The 13,616-nt window shown below is 39.9% G+C and overlaps 1 protein-coding gene across 5 annotated transcripts in view; it reads right to left on the bottom strand.

The window, feature by feature from the left end:
- LOC149238269 (bZIP transcription factor 1-B-like) overlaps positions 1–12,858 on the bottom strand; it is a 79,685-nt gene extending 66,827 nt beyond the window's left edge. For 4 of the 5 annotated variants that reach the window (XM_089366941.1, XM_089366944.1, XM_089366945.1 and 1 more), the window contains exon 1: positions 12,637–12,858. The gene's annotated coding sequence lies outside the window, so the exon portion shown is untranslated. Of the gene's footprint in view, positions 1–10,310; positions 10,367–12,636 lie in introns of all 5 variants that reach the window. The other variant, XM_089366942.1, reaches the window with a different exon arrangement.
- Positions 12,859–13,616: the final 758 nt, after the last annotated feature.

Here is a 13,616-nt window from a genome sequence, read left to right as displayed (position 1 = left end):
TGGCACATCCCGAAGCCCATTATGGAAGGGCATGCCATTATGAAGTCTCCACCAGTGGTCCATGATTAGGTAAACTCATTTAGTCAATTTCTCTAATGACTTGTTGTACTGGAAGCCTAGGGGACGGGTTGGATCTTATGCAGGATCGCAGATGGTTTCCATTTGGGGTTTGGTCTCCCTATACGGGGTCCTAATCCTCCAGAGGGCTACATTGGCACACATAGGGTGAGCGTTGAGAGCCATGGGCCTCCATAACAACAGATTGCACTTCATGGATCCCAACATCCATTTAGAGATTGCTCGTGGTTCACTTATTGGACGAGGAGGATGCACCTAATCCATCATGCCCAACTGGCCCCAAATCTACACCATACACTTGGTAGATGATCCAGGACTTCTACGATGATGTGGCATCTCCTACATTATCATCCTAGCCCTTGAGGGCAACCTACAAGCATCTTCAATTTGTTTGGAGACCCATGAGGACACTTGTGTGCCCCCATAGTCATTTGGAGCACCATAGGTTATTACAAGGGGCCAACCCCTTGTCCACTTCTTTTGAGGGTCCTATTCTTCATTGTGGCACCCATGGACCTCATTAGGCCTCTTAGAAGGCCCTACGACATGCATAGATTATTATTTGACCTCTTGAGAGGCTTACTTTTTCATTTGTGAGCTAGTTTGGTGGGCTTGTCACCAAAAGGTTGTATTATTAGCACATTATTTTATTTTTGGGGCTTATGTAGGCCAAGGAGGCTAATTCAAACTCCTTAGCTGTGTATAAGTACAAGTGAGGTTAGATCATTTCTCATTATCACTTTGGATTGGATCTCTCTTTTCTTTAGAGAATTTCACACTTTTTGCTGGAGGGTGAATTGGAGCATTTATGGATGAATTTTAATGTATGGTTATTGGTTTATCTTCTTTTGGAGCTTCTTTATTGTCATTTGTGAATGATTGGATATACTCTACTACATGTAAGTACGGAATTGTGATTCTATTCTTTGTTACTTTTGTCATATATGTTGGATGGGATTTTCGTTGTTTTAAGGCTAATTGCTGCATGCAAATTATTGCTTAATATTGTGGGATTGTTTCTATTATAACATTCTCTCCATGCATTGGCCCTTGTAGTATGAGTGAAATATCCTACAAGTAAGATTTGACCTTGACAAGCCATTCCTCTTGTACATTTGAAGTATAAAAGCTGCAAGATTGCTTTCACTTGACATAGAGGGTTTGTGAAGTAATTTTGAGGCCTACTTGACTGGAAACCAAGAAATCTTACACATAATCAACATAGACTCCATTCTCCCAAGTACTAAGGCACTGATCTACTAAGGGTGGTCACCAAAAATCCTATTCTTTCACCTTCTCCCAATTCTAGCCACATTGGGGTGCCTAGGACATCAATTTCCTGACAAGCTAGCCACTAAAAAAGTTTGATCTCCTAGGGTCTCCTGCGCTGGCCTCTCCTCTAGTCCTCCTCCTGGTTTGAAGACATTCTGACGATGGAGTTGGGAGAAAATCCAAGCCCTAGCTCCAGGACCAAAACTTTCCCTTCCATCCCCAAGGCTAGCACTTCCCAGGGTCAATACAACATCATCGATTGAAATACTTTCTTTGATCCTTCCCACCTTGTCTAGGGTAGGAAAATCATTGATTATTTTATACTTTCCTCGTACCCTAGATCGGGTCCACTAGGCCCCGAGTGGTCCCACTCCTTCAAAGGGCTATTATTCAAGAACCATCTGGGATACCAATTCTAACAAGGATTTCCCTTCTTATCCCATAAACCTAACCCTCAAATCCTCTCCTCCTTTCCCTAAATTACCTTGTACCTTGCTTACAAAGAAAGCAATCTATATCCTTCAAATTCTGGGAAAGGGTTGTTTGGGTCACTCATTTCTATTGACTCATCCTTCATTAAGTGACTCCACACATACCGGGTCTCCTCCCATTGGTGAAAATCTGTAAATAGAAGGGAGCCTTCGCTGAGTTGACAGTGAGCTAAGACTCCATTTGTTGACCTTGGCCTAGCATTTGCCCTTTAGGGATTCCCCTACTATTTTGAGCGGTAACACATCTGAAGAAGAGGACTTCAAATGATGACATGGCACTCCCAACACAAATGAAGGGTAAGCAGAATAAGGACTTGAGTAAAGTCAAGTGTTTCAACTGTGGCAAGATGGGTCATTTTTCGTCGAGATGTTTGATGAAGAAGAAGGGAGATGACGAGAAGAAGAAAGGGAAGCAAGTCGTCAGTGTTGCCACTTCTACTGAGATAGATGATCTCACCAGGAGGTTGGAGGAGGAGGACTTTAATATGATCTCTCATTTCTCGCAGGGTACTATCGATGAGGATGGATGGTACGTGGAGAGTGGTGCGTCGAAACATATGACAAGGTCTAAGGAGGTTTTCGAGACTCTAGCTGAATGGGGCTCGAAGTTGCACATGGTATTGGGCGACAAGAGTCAGAAGGAGATCCAAGGATCGAGAGTTGTTCCATTCAAGATGGAGCCAGGACGAGTGATGCGGATCCAGGATGCACTGTTTGTACCAAGACTCATATATCGTGATATATGTCTTGATAATCGAGAAGAAAGGGTTTGAGGTCTTGTTCCAGGATTCGAAGGCAAGACTCACACCTAGAGGCTCTAGCTCCGTAGGTATTGTGCTTGGAGTTAGAGAGCATGGTCTATACAGGCTGACAAGAAAGCCTATGGATCATGGAAAGAAGAAGCAGGCAAACTAGGTGCAGGTTCCAGAGAAGCAGTTGCAAGTGCAGGCTTCAGAGGGGCAGGTACAGGTTCCAAAGAAGAAGGTCTAGATTCTAGAGGATTAGAGGGAGTCGAGTTCTAGCGAGAGTTTGTAGGTTCAGAGGGAGACTTTGCAGACCAAAAAGAGTGCGTGGTCAGTGGGGAGCAAGGGTGCTTCCACATCTGCCAAGAAGGAATCATGGAGGGATTAGAAAGCGATACAGGAGAATAAGAAGAAGCAGGATGCTTCCAGTGACAATGACACTTCTGAGAGAAGCGTAGTTCATACTACAGGGATTGCTGCATTGGTGAGTGCCAAGAGTTGGGCGAGCGTTGCGAGTAGTGATGATGATGAATTGTTACTTCCTAGTCTTGGAAGTACCTCCCTCACTAAGAGGAAGTGTTGATTTGTTGAGTATCTTGGGAGGTACTCCAGAGTCCAAGCCCTAGGGTTTAGGGTTTGGAGGTTGGAGCACCACAAGAGTCACTTGTGGGCTTGGAACCCAAGGTTGGGGTTTTGCACCCATCGATGTTTGGGCCAAAACCATGGAGCATTTTGGACATGTGATGGATGGAGATGATAGAGGACGGTGAGGAGAATCCAACGCTTCAAGAATCATCGAAATCTGAGATGTCCTTATTGAGATATGAATTTTTGAAGGTTAACAATGAGTTTTTGGCACATAAGTCATGTAGGCTTGGAGTGCACGTGCGGAAAGACATGTCTATTCGTGTAGCCCTTCTAAAGTGTATAAATAGAAGTTGTTGGACATCATTTTATCTCATCCAAAAGTGCATCTTTCATAGGAATACCATCCTAAGGCAGCCGCAGCTCAAAAAGGAAGAAGGTCGAAGTGGAGGAGGACTGTTTTGGTCTTGTTTGATTGGGTTTCACAAGTCTGTGGAGCAGCAAAGGTAAGCCGCATGCTTTAGAGGAGTTATGGGTAGAGTTTTAGTGTGGGCCTTCTCCTTTTCTCAGGCCGCAATTCTTGGAGGCACAAACAAGTAGGTTGCAGGACTCTTTTCCCTTGAAATAGGCAGGTCGTAAGGCTACCTATAGCTACAGGAAGGCCATAGGCCTTGTCTCATTGGAACAGGGGGCTGAGAAGGTTTGTTTGGGGCTAGATTCAGCCTAGACTTGAAGGAGATTGTGGTCAGAAGATAGAAAGGGACGACCGCAGCAGAAAAGGGAGGTCTAGACGTGAGGAAAGGTAGCTATTACAGTGTAGTTGCAGCCTTAACTAGTGGGATATACCTACAACAATGTATGACATCCCATGATTGGACAGGTATGTGATGGTTTCATGTTGACTAGATGCTAGTTGGATCAATCCTAGTGTGGACAGAGTTATTGTAGCTTGTGAGAGCCATTTGGAGGGCTTAACTTGGTGGTTAAAAGCCTCTCCTATGTGTAGATCTTGGAGTGGAGTATTGGGCGTCATTGGATTGGTGGAGGGAAACGTGTTGATGGTCCAAAGTAGCCTTTGACAAGCAGTCATAATGAGAGCTTGACAGTTGAAGGTTGGGTGAAGATTGGAGCCTAATGTGTAGCTCTTTGATGGACAAAAGAGGCTACTAGATTGTTCTATTGGAGCGCAGGTGTTGGCCAACCTACAAGAGAAGATTGGATCAACCCGTGTTCATTGTAGCAGAAGCGACTTGCAGTAGTGATAGGTGACAACCCTCCTGGAGGCTCTATGTGTTGTCCTTTGATGGACTAAGGGGCAACTAGAGAGCAGAACGGAAGCGAAGGACCGGCAAGATGAGATACGACATAGAGACTGCAGCGAGATTGTCAGTGTATCTTGTATTCTTGTACTTGTGGATAATTGAGGGTCATTATCCCTTGTATGGGAGCCCTAGACAGTTGTATTATATGTTTATTAATATAATGAAGTTGGGTTGAAATTTGTAAAAAGTTGTCTATACTTGTGCATGTGTGATTTACTGCTTTATATTGTTCCGTTGTGCAAAGTAGCTTTGTTGAGATTCTTGGTTTGGTAGCGTCAGAGATTCTAAGATTCTATCCTAGACCCAAGATCGTCAACACCCCCTCCCCTTATCCACATATCCAGGTCAGGCCTAGAAATGTTGCCCCAAAGGTTGATGCAGCTAAAAGAAAGTTAAAAGCATATCATGGCCACAAGCAAGAAACAAAAGAAAAGGAATATTATAAAATACAAAATATGGCCAGGACATTAAATAGCACGTGGGAAAAATTTAAACATGATCTCTACCCCTTATCATGGCCATCACCTTGGTTCTTAGGGCCCCAAGAGTGCCCCCACATCATTAAAGAACCCATGCACGTCCCAACCCCTACTGGTTGATGAAATGCCCCACCATAAGAGGTAATAACTATTTTATATCATTCACAGCATGCTCTCATTTCTTAGAGCCCCGAGCAGTAATACAAAGACAAATCAAGAAAAGGCAAAAGTAGAATAAAGAGGTGTGGAAAAACAAAGGATGGGGTATCTCATGTATCCACGATTTCTCCCTCCTACATCTATATACCCAATATGTGGACATCCCTCATCATTGTTATCCTTGTACCCATGGCATTTGGCCTTGAGATCCCTGTGTCCCCATCCATTTCATCATCATTCACATGCCACCTATTAATTGAAGGATGTACCTAGGACCTGTATTTCCCCTTAGGGGCTAGGAACACCTAATAGGGTCATTTATTAACCACTCCTACCTAGGGAGGTAACACTATTATGAGATTAAAGCCCTAAACTTAGAAGATAAGCCCCATATGAAGTCCCAATGTGGCCTTGATTAACAAGTTTGGTTCACTTAGATGCACTAATGAATTATTGTACCTGATGGTGAGGATGTAGCACTAGACATTATATGTGACTTGTAGGTGGTTTTGTCATGGGCTAGGCAACTTAACTGGTACCCAAGTCCACTAGAGGAGCATATGACAACATCTGGGTAAGCGTTGAGAGCCATGGGACTCATATACTTGCAAAGCATCATTACTTCACTCCATGGGCACCTACAACACCACAATGGTCTACACTTTGCCCCATTTTATTCACAAGATGATGCACTTGGACCAACATGGCCCTAGCTAGCTTAGCAATATATATATGATTTGGCAGTTGATCCGAGGCCCAGATGAGGTTTGTCTCACTACTGAGACTTGGCAGGGATAGCACCATCCTCTGAGCCCACAACGTTGGAGCAGATACAAGTTATTCTACCACGAAGAGACCCATAAAACCCATTTTGTTCCCTAAACACAAAACTGGGGTCCAATTGATGATTTGCATGCATGACTAGGGGCCAACCCCTAGGAGATCATTTATGAAGCCTTTTGACTCATTCTAGCATAGAGAGAGCTCAACGCATGCCTCCAAGAGGCCCATGCAATGATGATGTTAGCATTTCGGCCCTCTTGTGGGCTTATCTTTATGATTTATCATTGGCAATGTGGTTGGCTTGTAACCACAATTAGTTTTTCCCTCCATTTGACAACTAATAAGGGGCTTCTAGGCTAATATTAGACTTGATAGATCATGTATAAATAGATGAGAGCTCATTTGAGCTTTTCATCATCATCATACTTGGATTAGATCTCTTGAGAATAACTCGCACTTGTTTCTTTGGCTATTGGAGAATGTTTTAGAATCCATTTTGACATTTGGAGCTAATTCACATATCTTCTTTGGAGCTATTTCTTAGATCTCGGATGGATATATTGCATGTCATCTTGTACGTGCTTAATGTTGATAAAATTTTTCCTTTAATTTGTTTAATGTATGGAAGGATTTTTAGTTGAGTATTGCATATGTTATTCAATGTATGCCGTGTAATGAATGTTCCTAGTGGAGGAAGTTCTTGAACTCTCCATGAAATTCCATTATCTTTGAAGTGGGTAAATGCTTAAATGTGGTATCTACGACATCATTTTTAAGCCTCCTTAGAGATGATTTGGCTCATCTTGAGCATCCTAAGACTCCCTATGCCCAAAGAAAAAGGCACTAATCCAAGTCCTTGGTGGTCATCTCTACTTTTCATCCATAATTTTTCCTCTTAAAATTTGGTCCTTTAAGGCTAGGGAAAAAATCTAGGGCTTGTAGCGAAATTTTAGGGAGGAGATTTTTCAAGAATTTGAGAGCCTAAACATCAAGCTTAGGGTCTAGGCTATCTATGCTCCAAGTTTGGTGGGCATCCACTCGAGTTTCATCCATAAAATTTCTTGCCCTAGGTGTTGCTCCAAGAGGGAAACCCTAGGTTCTTCTCCCTCAACTTGAGAACTTCCTTGAAGGTTGTATAAGCTTAGTACTTGTTGAAGTAAATCATAAGAGGTCGTTTCTCATTATTTCCTTGATCTCGGGAGTACCATCATCCATGATTATTCACATAACGCTAGGTCTTGCGCAATTCATTTCTAGGTCTCTTATAGGGAGCAAAGCACCTTTTGAAGCATTATATCATAATCTTGAGCTTTCCTTAAGAGGTCCTAATCTATCACCTTGCATCTTAAAACCCTAGGATATTTATTATAGGTGATCACAATCCTACCAGGACTCCTCCCATCGGTGAAAGTCTGTAAAGAGCAGGGGCCCTTGGTTATGGTGATAGTGGGCCACTGTCCTATTGTTGGCACTTAATCTAGCTTTTTGTCCTATAGGATTTCCCTCCCTAGGGCCTTCTAAATTTTGTGGTAATAGGCTCACAAGGTAATAGGCAAATGGTCTTAGAAGAGATCCTAATAGCCCCTTGTGGATTCGAGTCATCCAATATAATCTAGGTCGAACAGTCTGCACATTCCCATGGTTTAAAAGCTCTAAAAAGCAATGAAATGTGCAAACCATTGATCAAGACTCGCTATGTTGCAGGAAACGCTGGGCCAGAGGTTGTTTCTAGGAAGAAACAAGACAGAAACGCGGAAACGTGTTTGGTACGGCCTAGAGAAAATTTCACGTGGGGGAAACGTGGCCTAGTATGACCTGAAATGCGTTTCCAGGTCGTACGACCACGTTTCAACCTTTAAGTGGTGTCTTTTTCATGTTTTTTTTTTTCTCTCTGCCAATTCAGGAGTGATAGAGGGAGATATTGAAGATTGGAAAAAAAGGATTGAATGGGGCAGCCTAATGGTCAAGCCTATGGCCCTAGTGTTGATGTGTAGTTCATGGTAATATTAAATTCTTAAAGTTCTCCTTTATCTTTCATTTTCATCCTTTGACTTAAATTTTTAACATTACCATGAAATGACTCAGGATGTTTGGGAGTGGTTTCGCCCTCATTGGATTTCATATGGCGAAAGTAGAATTTTAGATCTCACTCAAAATCCAACAAACTTATCATTTATTTAGGATTTCAGGATTGGGGGGAATGTTTCCATTGGATTTTGTCATGTACTAGGGTATGGAACTTGTATTTAATCAAGAGCACCAAGCCCTCTATGCAAGGGAGACTCTCAATAATCAAGAACGCCTAGGGTACTAGGGTATGGAACTTGTATTTAATGAAGAGCACCAAGGTTGTTCGACTATGCAAGAGGAGACTCCTAATCAAGCACGAGACAAGAAATTAGAAATTTCTCGTGGCAAGAAAGTCAAGTAGTAGATAATATATTTACTTGTCTTTTCTAGTTTCTAGTACTTTTTATAACTATTGAATCTTTCATATTTATTATGGTATTTTTTGTAAATAACACCAACCTTCGCCTTGCATCTCGTAGGGGTCCAGAATATAGCAGTGGTCCTTCTAGATAATGGGATGTGGATCCAAGAAATTCTGATTTGGAGCTCTCTCTTGCTTCCTTGAATATTGAAGACCGAGAGCCTAGAAGTGGAATTGGTCAATCATCTTCTTCAACTCCACCATCCACTGTTGAGCATGCTTCTGCTTCTATTTTTGATGAGGATTATGATGATGAGGATGAAGGTTGAAGGCTATTAGTCTTTAGTCTTTATAGTACTTGCAGCCTCATTGTCTTTATTGTACTTGCAACCTCATATATATAATAAACGCTGATTTTGGATATTGCTATTTTCATTATGTGATCATTCATGAGTAAATGTGATGTAAATTTAGAGACTTATAGTTTATGCATTGACATTGGACAATTTAATCATAATGTAATAAATTATAATGTATCATGTATGCTTTATGATTGCACATATTTCTTAAATGTCCTTATATATATATATATATATATATATCGCGTTTCCCTGTTTCCAAAATTTGGGGGGGGTCACGTTTCATACCCGTACCCGTTTCAGAAACTCATACCCGTTTCCCCGTATCGTGCAACTTAGATCAAGAGTTGATCCCACAATGCATGTGAGGAGGTTCTACACCCTTTATGTCACCTCCATGTGAGCACACTACCACACATTTTGCAATATGTTGTGCCTCCATTTGCCTACATGGAATGGTCTCCTTCTCCAACTTGCATGGACTCTGATTCCACATTAGATCCATCTCTCACCTTAATAGCAAACATATGTTTGACACATACCCTCTACAACAAAGTTTGTGGTATTGGTTCTTAGTCATGGTTATACCAAGCTGGCCACGATGACAATTCCAGTCAAACTCAATCCTCAACCACAGGGTTCTAGCTCCATTGTATGTTGTTGAGCTTTGATAGACTCCATGAATCCTGTTGCAAGTCTTGTAAGTTTGGATCACAAACTAGGTTTCACCTCTAAGAATCAAATCCAAGCCAACAACTACTATTTTGTTTATTGTCAGAGATCCACTCGGATTAGTATATGAATGTGTACATCCTCTATGCATCACAAGCATGATACTCTAAACGTAAATAGGGTGCAAGATACCATTTTTTTTATTTTCCATTTGGAATACTTTATATTGGCTGTACAATTTTTCAAGGATGCAAATTGGAACCAACTTTTCTAAGCTTATGTGACAACTATGAAAACCTTAAATCCTAATCCTATCTAAGCATCGGTAACATCTAGAGCAATTGTTAGTACATTAAAACTAGATCATAAAGACATATTTGTCATTGGAACACTCATCCTCCATATACGCAAACTCTGCAAATAAGCTATATGTTAAAATTAGACGTTTCCATTTGCATGATGTTGCTAGCTATGTTTTTCAGACTCTGGCCATGTCATCCATGATTAAAAAATTGTAACATCATTTGCCAGCTATAGCAAAAGATATATCTCGACATAGGATTAAACCAAAGCATATGAGAATTCATAACAAGCAACCACAAAAATAACTAGATCAGACTTCAAAGCAGTTTCTTTCATTCATTTTATAAAAAATTCCTATTTGACAAACTAATAAGAGACAATGCAGAAAGAACAAGTCAGGGAAGCATACTACAATTTTTATCAGCCCAACTTATGATTATACTATTAGAAAAACAAAGCGTACAGAATTTGATGATGTTTCTAAACTCAACTTAAAATTCTGCATAGTAAAGTAGCAGTCCCAGATGAGCTGTGGGCCTGCTGGTTTTCCTATTCTGTTTAGGAAAAGGCACTTTTTGAAATTTTCTAACAGTAATTCCCCTATATGAGTTAACATAGGCTCAAAATACTTACTATTAATTGCTCCATCCTTTCACGCTCTCTCTTCTCAAAATGCAGATCACAATGCCCTGATGATGGACTCACTCAGTTAGTCCAAAACATTGGTTATAAAACTGATAATAGGTTTTTTCAACAAATATTTTTAAATTCTACCAACCTGTATGGATTTACTCTTTAACACCATTAAGTCCCACCATGGAAGGGACATAATGAACAATGCTCTAAATTTTGAGAAGTTGACAATTTCAAGAGCTAAATACCTATTCTCAGTTAACTATTAACTATTAATTGCTCCATGCTTTCACGCTCTCTCTTCTAAAAATGCAGATCACATTGCCCTAATGATGGACTCACTCAGTTAGTCCGAAACATTGGTTATAAAACTGATAACAGGTTTTTTCCACGAACATTTTAAAATTCTACCAACCTGTATCGATTCACTCTTTAACACCATTAAGTCCCACCATGGAAGGGACATAATGAACAATGCTCTAAATTTTGAAAAGCTGAGAATTTCAAGAGCTAAATACCTATTCTCAATTAACTATTAACTATTAATTGCTCCATGCTTTCACGCTCTCTCTTCTCAAAATGCAGATCACATTGCCCTGATGATGGACTCACTCAGTTAGTCCAAAACGTTGGTTATAAAACTGATAACAGGTTTTTCCCACAAATATTTTTAGACTAAAAGCTTTCCGGCAGAAAACATGCAATCTTTCACTTTCTCGAGACATTCCCATGTTTACAGATTATGATATAGCTTTAGGGCCTCACGCCTCTGGACGGAAAGTAGTGTCCATGGACAGACTTATTTTTTTTCCACGAAACAAATCATCCCACCCTCTGGACTGTAGGAAAGGGTAAGATATTATTGAGGGAGCAAGGTCATTCAACAACAAAGCTTGAAGTCGTTACAACATTATTGCATTATACTCAATATGAGCTCAACGTATCACTTCACGAAATTGAGAAAGTTACAACATTATTGCATTATACTCAATATGAGCTCAATATATCATTTCAGGAAATTGAGAAAATTGAACCTAGGTGGTGAGGATAACAATCAATCCTCCCAACCACTCAAAATAAACCCAATTAACATGATGGACAAAATTACTTTACCAGACAACCAAATATGGATGCCATCGTCTGCGCGGAATTTTAAGTTGGCTGGAAAACTTCTTATAATTACACAAGCATGACTAGTTACAAATACGGGCAGTGCAATTATATGACACCTCAGCAGCGGATGACAGGTCATGGTTACAGGGAAAGGTCATCATGCAGAATATCCTAAAAGATCCTTTATGAGGCTCCAAAATCTTCTGAAAAAGGGTTGTATACCACCTACTAGTCAGCTGACATTAACCCCAAATGAAGAAGCATGATCATACAGGATTTCTTATGAGGCTCCAAAATCTTCTGAAAAAGGGTTGTATACCACCTACTAGTCAGCTGACATTAACCCCAAATGAAGAAGCATGATCATACAGGATTTCAAGTCTTGTGATAAAGTTCAAATATACTAAGCATATCAGCTAATAATGGAGCCATATCCAATTTTGGATTCTTTTGTGCATATAGCTCATCTAGCAGCCTTAATAAGAGATTGGTATAAGCGAGATGTCATGCTCTCATTCTATTGGCATGGAAATGTAAGGGAAAGATAATTTTGACGCTATGATGGCTTAGCATGGCAAGTGCATCCCATTAATACAACTTTCAAATTTTCTATGAAAACCATGTTGCCAGATAGCAAAGGGTGACATGAAATTCTTAGGACAATGCTCTGAGAAAAAAGCTACATGCATGAACAGGACTAGACAACAGTTACCTCATCTCCAAACCCTCCCCCAACATTGCACTTCACTGTTCATCTCGGGAAACCAGAACCCAAATCCTAGTTGTGCAAAGCACATGAGAACCCCACATAGACAGCATGACCTACAATGCTATACTTCGATTATCCCCAAAATCCAACCACAGAACAAACCCCCGGAATTCGACATCTCACTGCAAAAAAGAACAAGTTGGTAAAACTTGAATTATGACTGCCACTTGGAAAGGCCTAAACTAAGGAAACCCAGTCTGACTAACTCACTTACTGCCAATGGGTGAACCAATAATTCAAACAGTACTATAAATGCAGGAAGACAGCAAGATATTCTACTGTGCAGGGTACTACAGAATCCAGTCTTTTTTATATAATATATGAGCATTTTACTTTAAATAGAAGCACATTTTGAATCTAAGAGCTTCAGTATATGTAGGACCTCTTTGGATTTAAGATTTAAAGGCCACTGTGAATAATTGAAGGAAGAATCATCGTGCATACCTTTCGTTCCTTCGGACAATGGCGTGACAGTCAAGTGGCCAAGCACAGCTTCATGCATAATCCCCGGCTTTCACATGTTTCAAATACTTAAACTGCGCTCTCTCAAACCTCAGCTTTATTGATTTTCAAGAGCAACCCACGTGGAATTTGCTCGCAAGTCAATATATTTACAAACAAGCCATCTAGTAAATGCATCACGCATTGCCACATGAATTGGCAGACTGTTTGCTTTGCATGGGAAAACAATATATATAGAAAATATACCTCAAAGAAAATATCATCAAAGAGATGTATACTAAGACGTGTGCTGTCTCTCGCCAGTCAGTTTGCTTTGCATGGAGAAATAATATATACATATAATATACCTCAAAGAGAATATCATCCGTCTCATAAATGTACGCATACTCAACCTATGCTGTCCCAATATGTATATGTGAAAAAGTTGGTCTCTCTTCGTATGAAAAACGTTGTGTGTATCTGGGGTATATTGACTTTGTCACTATGAGGAAAGTTGATATTAAAGGGATGGACATTGAGCATGTGGTATTTATATTGTGTAATTTATTTTAATAATTTATATATGTCAATGGGAGGAATGTGGTATTTATATTGTGTAATTTATTTTAATAATTTATATATGTCAATGGGAGGAAGTTGGGAAGTTGATGTTGATGTTGAGATTCACTATATCATATTTTCTATTCAAAGGTTGAATGAATGAGAGGTGGTTGGTTTTTTTTTAAATAAAAAATTGAATGGTTTAAAAATTAAAATGTAGAAAGTTAAATAATAATTTATATTTATTTTTAATATATTATTTGGGCTAATTGAATTTAGTTAAAAAAGAGAATAATTATTTTTTCAAACCACTTAACTTTTAAATAGTGGGAAAATTTATCATAATTTCATTGTCAAATTAACAATGTGGATGGTCATCATTGGTTGCTATTTAATTTTCTTGTCAAACTAACAATGTGGAT

Source organism: Pinus tabuliformis, chromosome 8 (genome assembly GCF_031772625.1).
Source record: "Pinus tabuliformis cultivar Carrire ecotype Pingquan chromosome 8, CPIR1, whole genome shotgun sequence".
Taxonomy (NCBI): Eukaryota; Viridiplantae; Streptophyta; class Pinopsida; order Pinales; family Pinaceae; genus Pinus; species Pinus tabuliformis.
This window is presented reverse-complemented; position numbering and strand designations above follow the sequence as displayed.